Source organism: Mastomys coucha, unplaced genomic scaffold, assembly GCF_008632895.1.
Source record: "Mastomys coucha isolate ucsf_1 unplaced genomic scaffold, UCSF_Mcou_1 pScaffold21, whole genome shotgun sequence".
Lineage (NCBI taxonomy): Eukaryota > Metazoa > Chordata > Mammalia > Rodentia > Muridae > Mastomys > Mastomys coucha.
The window spans coordinates 85,706,100-85,714,442 of NW_022196904.1; the positions used below are offsets into that span (position 1 = coordinate 85,706,100).

Genomic DNA, 8,343 nt, shown 5'->3' on the forward strand with positions numbered 1-8,343 from the left:
GTTCTAATAGGTTCCCAGGCATTACTGCTTTGAGAACTGCTGGTAACTATGCTCTACCCTCGATGCTGTGTGCATAGTAAACTGTTTAATGTGTGGGACACTCCAGATGCCCCGAGCCAGCAAAAACTCCAATTTCTCCCATTGGGTAGCTGCACTAGCCCCCGCCCCATGCACCTTTCCCTTCACATGTGCCACAACAGGCTGCCTGAGACCTCGGACCACCCAGTCAAGCCCCCAGACTTTCACCTGTCAGCCGTTCACACCCTGCTGAAATAAACTCTCAAAACCTCTTTGATGCTGTTTCTGTTCTCAGAAGATGCCCCCAGTGCATCATCTAAAACTGACCTGAGCTGTTCAAGATGGGACCACTTCAGGAGTGAGCTCCCCCAGGTCAATCAAGACTAAATCTAGTGCTCTGTGTGTTCTTGGTGTCCCAAACAGAAGTCCAGCTCCTCATTAGTCGAAGGTTAGCCTCTCTTTGACTTCCGGGTCTAGTCCCTCCAGTGTAGTCATCAGTCCACAGGTGCCCCAAAGAACCAGACACTTCTGGCCCTCTCTACACTTAAGTAAAAGTTGCTAGGACAGCTCACCAAGACTCAGTGGGGTTGGCTGTTGAGAATGAGCACACATGGCCTTCGTTCATCTCATTCAGCGAGGTTGGTAGAGTCCTGTGTCCTGCCTCAGAGTGAACACGTGATGAGAGTCCATTGGGTTAGAAATGAATGCAGTCAAGACAACAGAACATTCAGTTAGCAGTGGATGGGGCTCTAGGTATTTTTGTTTACCAGTTTCCCCCTGACATCTGCCACAGGAAGCACTCGTAGATATGTTAGATAAATGGTGCACACATCTCTCATTCTGTAACAGCCTACCCCACCCTCTGCCTGGGTCTCTGGACTTTTCTTTTCATTCCTCACCTCTCCCCAGTTTGATTCCCATTCCATAACTGACTCCAAAAGCACACAGGAAGTGCTCCCCACTGAGTGAGTGCTACTCAACTCTTAGGCCAAACGTCTGCCCCAGTCTCCCTGACCAGATACTTCTGGGGACAAGCACTGTGTATCTTCATGGTGAGATCTCAGCACACAGGGTAAGAGTTGCCTCGAGACAAGGTGCTGCCTGCATGAATGCTGATTGAACCCACAGCCATAGGCAAGAGGTGAGATTGGCAGGTGAGCTGTAGGTTCATGATTTGTGTTTAAGAATGGCATCAGAATGTGAGTCCAGGATTCAATGCCACATTCCAAGCTATTTTACTCTTAAGGTTGAGGAACCAAGGAATTTCCCATATGAAGAGACTGGGGAACAAATACCACCTTCCATGTGTCCAGCAGGTCCCCATCAACAGACACAGGATCACTCAAGACGGTATCGTGTACCTATACTTGAAGCCAGTGCAGTCCCACAGAGCTCCGTGCTTAGAAGGGCTCAGCTCTTGCTGAGTTCAGTGCTCAGCTGTCAGCATCTTGAATGCCAGTTTCTTTTTCTTTTTTAAAGGGGAACCCTCTATTTTCATCTTATCCTGGATTATGCAAACTATGTGACCAGTCATGTCCATATTGCTTATCCAGTGTGGATAATCTCTCAGAATTCTAGGACATTCTCAAGACCCTGAAACAAAGCAGACTCTGGATTCCCAAAAGAGTGGGTATCCAATGGGCAAGACAATGTGTTGGGTTAGGATTGACTAAAATCAGCATCAAAGAGAACTCATCAAAGATCTTGGCATCAAAAGAATCCAGGAAACTCGAACCTGATGATAAACATCCGAACTACCAAAGTGATAGATAGGAGGAGGTATAGGGAAAATAGAGTGTATCGAAGCTATAAACCAGTTCTTCCTCTGTGGAGAGATCGGGGAGGCTTCCAGGAGAAGGCGACACCCTGACTGAGTCAAAAGAGAAAGGAATGAAAGGGGGGTATTTCAGGAGGAGGAAGTGGCAGAGTAAAGGCCCCAGGGCTTGCTAGGAAACAGCATCTCCCTCCCAATGAGGCAGCAGAGTTGATACTGCAGGTGACTAATGGGTGGGCAGCCACATCGCCTTGCCTTCCTTTTTCCTAGTGCCCTTGCGCACCCCAGTATGTGTCCGAAGCCCGTCTCCATGTCCACCCATGCCTCACTAGACGGCCGCAACGTGTTTAGACGAGGACTATAATTCTCTCTCCTCAGAGATGTTTGCCAGCGTTCCTGCTCACAGCTAAGTCACACTCATGATTTCCTCACACTGATAGCACCACCTGGTGGCCACCTCTCACACTCTCCATTCTCCAGCCTGAGCTGCAGAAAAGCTGAGTAACAGCAGTCTCCTGCCCAGTTCCCTCACTTCCTGGGGTTCAGGTGACCTTCAGACAGCATCTCTTGTGACCTACAGCCAACTGTTTACACTTACTACAGCCAACTGTTTACACTTTCCACGTCCACATGGCTACTTTGACTCTCTCCCTTAGCTTTCTTTATGCCTCTGACCCAAGAAGAGAAATTCTTACTAATGTGTGAGCCAGCAGGATGTGGCTTCTTATAATAAAAAATGGGACTAGAGTCTTCAAGATGCCTCAGCAGGTAAAGGAACTTGCTGCCAAGCCTGGTGACATGAGTTCCATCCCTGGGATCCACATGGTGGGAAGAGAGAATAGACTGCTGAAAGGTGTCCTTTGAACTCCACCCTCGTGTGCATATAAACACATATATGCCTGTATACACACATGCATGCATATATACACGTAGACAGACACAGTTTTAAAAACTAACAAGATGAGCTCATCAAGGGTCTAAGCCCCACTCTGGTCTGAACAATGACTCTCAGATGTTGCTTCAAAAAACATGAAAGGCTCAAGAAAGGAAACAGAGGAGAATAAGCTTTGGGGTCCTTGCCTCTTCTTCCTTGATGCCTTGCGACCCTTGAGCTGCTGTGAAGAGAATCCCTCTATAGTAAATATGATGTCCCTAGCACTCTCACGTAGTCATCTGCAGCAGCCACTGCTGGGCCTGAGGCTGGAAGAAGGCAAACAATGCAGTGTTCCTGAATCGTGTAGTCTGGAGACTCACCCTGGGCACGCTCAAGCTATCAGTGCCAACAGTGATAATAAGGAGGAAGAACCTCCTTTGCTCAGGAGCCAAGGCCAGTGTAGGCAGGCACACTGGGCCTTTGGCACATCTTCTTTGGATGTATTTTTCAATTGCATCAAGACATGTTTCAGAAAGCAGTCTGCGCAGATGAGGAGCCTACAACTTGTCAGGTGTTTGCTAAGCCCTCTAAGTACTTCTGCTCATTTAACCCTTGCCACAGTGCATGCAGAGGGGTGCCATTAATATCTCTGGTCTTCAAGTAGAGAAATAGAGGCATATTTGAAAGGATGCGATGCTAGCAAATGGAACAACTAAGATTTGAACCTAAATAATCTGGTTTCAAGGACTAGCATGCTATCATTAGCTACCTCTTGAGACTAGAAACAAAAAGGAAATGTACAAACACTTATCTAGATTCTGCTAGAGGCCAACTGAATAATCCCAGCACGTTTATTTAGTCACTTAGTAAACCTTCCCTGAAGGGCGTCTGATGTCAGGTATGGGTAAGTACGTGAGTACACTCTGCCTCTAGTCTGAGAGGAAGAGCTGAACTAGATGGAACTGCACCTAGGTGATGCATGATGGGGTGGAATTCAATGGGACTCAGGTGACAAGAAGCAAGCCACTAACACTGCTAAGTCAGGAAATGCTTAAACCTTGGTTCAACTGGATCTAAGAATTATCTCTCTGTCCTGCAGATAAATTCTAAGCAAATTTATTATAGACCCCACTAACTCTAACCCTCAGCTTCACGGTGCCTCCTTCCTAGGAAGAGAGGAGTGCTGGCTGCCATGGGTCAGGCAACTTGTATTAATACAAGTCCAGCTTCTCATAGTTCTGGGGTCGGCATAGACTGGTCTGATCTTCCATCTAGTGGTTGATATATGCATTACACTAGATATTGGTGGCCTTTCTGCCCGGGTATAGAGGGAATGAAACCTAATAAGATGGACTCCTCAAGTCTGTAAGCAGCATTGAGAAGATGTCTCTAGTGTTTTACAAATGAGAGAGTCTAAGATAGGACCTTGGATTTGATGATATAGCGATCATCATATCCATCATTTCCCAGGCAGCATGCTTATCACTTCACCTCCTGAAGTCTTCTCGTGAATACCATAGCGACATTTGTTCAGCCTCCCTCCTAGCTGCTCTATTTCTGAATTCCATCTTCTAATGTCCCCCTTACTTTGAATGCCATTTATTTGTTAGACCTTTCAGTGACACTGCAAAATGTCATACAGTCTGAATCAGGTCGTTCATTCTTCAGAGTGCTACTTCCTATGTTCTTGGGCCTCCACATATCCTATGTGCTCCTTGGGCTTGCATCAGATTTGACTTTTGTAAGCAAGACTAGTGTGTGTCTATGCTCTGCCATATCTGAACATGTGGGGCATGGTAAGATCTGGAGGTGTCAGTGCAATGTAAAACGTTGACTACTTTCTCCTCGTCCTCGTCCTCCTCCTTGTCCCCATCCCTGACCCAGTCCCCATCTCCATATCCATCTCCTTCTTCTTCTTCTTGGTTTATTTTTTGTTTGTTTTGTTTTCAAGATAGGGTTTCTTTGTGTAACCTTGGCTGTTCAAAAGATCCACCCACCTCTGCCTCTAAGTGTTGGGATTAAAGGCATGCATCACCATTTCCAGCAGGAAGAAGGAATTTTAATGGAGAAAATGACTCCATAGGACTGGCCTATAAGCAAGTGCTACTCAACTCTTAGGCCAAACGTCTGCCCCAGTCTCCCTGACCAGATACTTCTGGGGACAAGCACTGTGTATCTTCATGGTGAGATCTCAGCACACAGGGTAAGAGTTGCCTCGAGACAAGGTGCTGCCTGCATGAATGCTGATTGAACCCACAGCCATAGGCAAGAGGTGGGATTGGCAGGTGAGCTGTAGGTTCATGATTTGTGCTTAAGAATGGAACCAGCAGCTGGGCAGTGGTAGCGCAAGCCTTTAATCCCAGCACTTGGGAGGCAGAGGCAGGCGGATTTCTGAGTTCGAGGCCAGCCTGGTCTACAGAGTGAGTTCCAGGACAGCCAAGACTACACAGAGAAACCCTGTCTTGAAAAAAAAAAAAAAGAATGGAATCAGAATGTGAATCTAGGATTCCCTAATGCCACATTCTAAGCTATTTTAGTATTAAGGTTGGGGAGCCAAGGAATTTCCCATATGAAGGGCTTCATGCACTGAAGAGACTGGGGAACGAATACCACCTTTCACGTGTCCAGCAGGTCCCCATCAGCAGGCACAGGATCACCCAAGACTGTATTGTGTTCCTACATTTGAAACCAGATGCATGGGCAATGACACAGAGCTCCGTGCTTAGAAGGGCTCTGTTCTCGCTGAGTTCAGTGTTCAGCTGTCACCATCTTGAATGCCTGTTTCTTTTTCATCTTATGCTGGGTTATGCAAGCCATGTTGCCAGGCAGATTGGGGATACAGACATGAACCTGGAGTCGCTCTGAGTTGACAATGGATGTACTTGTTTTCACTGTCAGAGATCCCACAGCCTCAGCACAAGGGAACTGAGTATCCACCCAATGACACCTGATGAGAGCTGACAACTCCCCAAACCTAAAGAAAACCATGACCTCACGGATTCAAGAATCTCTACAAACTCCAAACAAGGTACTGGAATCTCCACCCAGACACATTCCAATGAAGTCATGGAGACCAAAGGTGCAGAGGTGCAAGGAAGACACAGGGTTAGGGAGACAGCTCAGGGGGTAAAGTGCTTCACAGGCAACCATGGGGACTGGAGTTCAGTTCCCAGCAACCCAATAACAGCCAAGTGCAGTGACACACATGCCTGAAATCTTACACCTGGGAGAGACAGAAGGAGTCCCTAGATGAGCTCCGGGCTCAATGAGGGACCCTGGCTCAAAAGGTGGAACACGGTTGAGGAAGACACTCAGCATTGACCTCTGGACTCACATGCATATGCAGGTACACACATGAATGAATGCCCCCACATGTGCACATATGAGTATGTACACACACTTTAAAGAATGGTTTTTTTTTTTTTTAGTTGAAAGAATTCAAAGGAAAACATAATACATGGCTTGCAGGGAGACAGTGACTGGAACGGCTGTCAGGACACCTAATGCGTCTAAAGTGCCGAAAGAAAAGAAATGTCAGCTCAGAATTTGGAGTGTAGTGAAAAGAACCTTCAGGAATGAGAATAAAATTAAAATTCTCAGATGAAGAAAGCTAGGAGAATTGACCTGCTCAGGACATTCCTCAGGCAATGGGAATGAGGGCAGAAAGAAAACTGCAACCTTGGGAGAAGAACAGCAGAAATGGTAACTATTTCTCTAAACAAAATAAACTATTTTTTAAATTCTTTCTTCAAAAAAATTCTTTAAAATATGGAATGCTTGGGCTGGAGAGATGGCTCAGCAGCAGTTAAGAGCACTGACTGTTCTTCCAAAGGTCCTGAGTTCAATTCCCAGCAACCACATGGTGGCTCAAAACCATCTCTAATGTGATCTGATGCCCTCTTCTGGTGTGTCTGAAGACAGCTACAATGTACTCATATAAATAAAATAAACAAATCTTTTAAAACAATATGGAACACTTTACAAATTTGTGTCATTCTTATGCACAGGCCATGTTAATCTTGTCTGTATCCTTCTAGTCTTAGTATATGTGCTGCCGAAGGGAACACTGTTTTTTAAGTTCCTTAAAATATGGTTCATTGTTGAAAGTGGAAGGGTCAGCACTCGGTGATGGACTTCCTATAAAAGGACAGGAGAGACCTGTGCAACATACTTGGACACTGCACTTGAAATAATCAGGTATTGTTTCCAGACAGAGGAAGGAGGACGTCTGTTTTAAGTCCTGAAACAATGACTAAAAAGCAAAGACATGAATGATTAAAAAAAAAAAAAAAGAAAAAGAAAAAAAAACCATGAGAAACTTTTAAAAGCTCAACAACAAAAAAAGTAAATATGACAGCAATAACTTCAAACATAAACTGGTATAAACTCATCAAATAAAAGAGATTCTGGAACACAGAAGAAAAAAAACAACATATGAGCTGACTAGATTCTATGCGTGGTGAAATAGTTATTTCAAACATAATGATATGCATAGGTTAAAAGTGAAATGATGGAAGAAGATATACCGTGAAAACAGTAATCAAAAGCCAGCCAGGATGACTATAGGGACATCAAACAACACAGACTTCAAAGACGGGGGACGAATTACCATGATAAAAGAGTAGTCCACCAAGAAGATATAATGTACTTAATTGTACATGCATTGAAAACGGGTTCAAAATACAGGAGGAAAAACCTGACAGAAATGAAAGAAGATAGAGACAAATCCACCGTCATAATTGGAGATGTCAACACGCATGCCTTTGTTAGTCATCCATAGAATTAGTGGGCAGAGAATTAGTAAGTTTGTAAAACAACTGTGCCAACCATCAACCAGCGAAATCTGATTGGCTGAGTGCTCTGCCAACCATCAATCAACAAAATTTGATTGGCTCAGTGCTCTGTCAACCATCATTCAACAAGATCTGATTGGCTCAGTGCTCTGCCAACCATCGACCAGCTGGAGCTGATGGACTCAGTGCTCTACCAACCATCGACCAGCTGGATCTGATGGACTCAGTGCTCTACCAACCATCGACCGGCTGGATCCGATTGGCTCAGTACTCTACCAACCATCGACCGGCTGGATCCGATTGGCTCAGTGCTCTGCGTAGCAACAGCTCACAGTGCATGTACTTTTCCAAAACAGGTGGGACAGATACCAGACAATGCCATCACCTGAGTCATAGAATAAAATCCTCTCAACTTAATGTAATTGAAACGAGGATGGTCTCAAATCAATACACCCTAAGGAACTGGAGAATAAGGTACAAAGGAACCGAAGGCAAGCAGAAAGGAGACGATGAAGAAATCAATTAAACAGACAATAAACAAAGCCCTGAAAATCAATTAAACCAAAACTTACTTCTTTAAAAATGTGAATGGAATTTGATAAACCAAGAGAGGGAAAAGAAAGAAATAAAATGGGGATTATCACAGATTCAACAAAAACTAGAAGAAAAATTATAGAACACTATGAACAACTTTATACACACAAGTTCTACAACGTCCATGAGATAAACCCATTCCTTGAAAACCACAAACCACTCACTCACCCAATATAAAATAGATCATTTGAGTAGTGTTGTAATACTTGAATCTACAGCCCAAGATAAAATATATTATTTGAATAGTATTGTAAAATTTGAATTGAATCTAACAGCATGCAGCTTGGGCA

The 8,343-nt window shown here is 44.6% G+C and overlaps 1 non-coding gene across 1 annotated transcript; it reads right to left on the minus strand.

Annotated features, from left to right (window-relative positions):
* Positions 1–6,628: 6,628 nt before the first annotated feature.
* On the minus strand, positions 6,629–6,733 carry LOC116104235. The gene has a single exon (XR_004123759.1). It is a non-coding gene; the product is annotated as a U6 spliceosomal RNA (small nuclear RNA).
* Between the last annotated feature and the right edge of the window lie 1,610 nt (positions 6,734–8,343).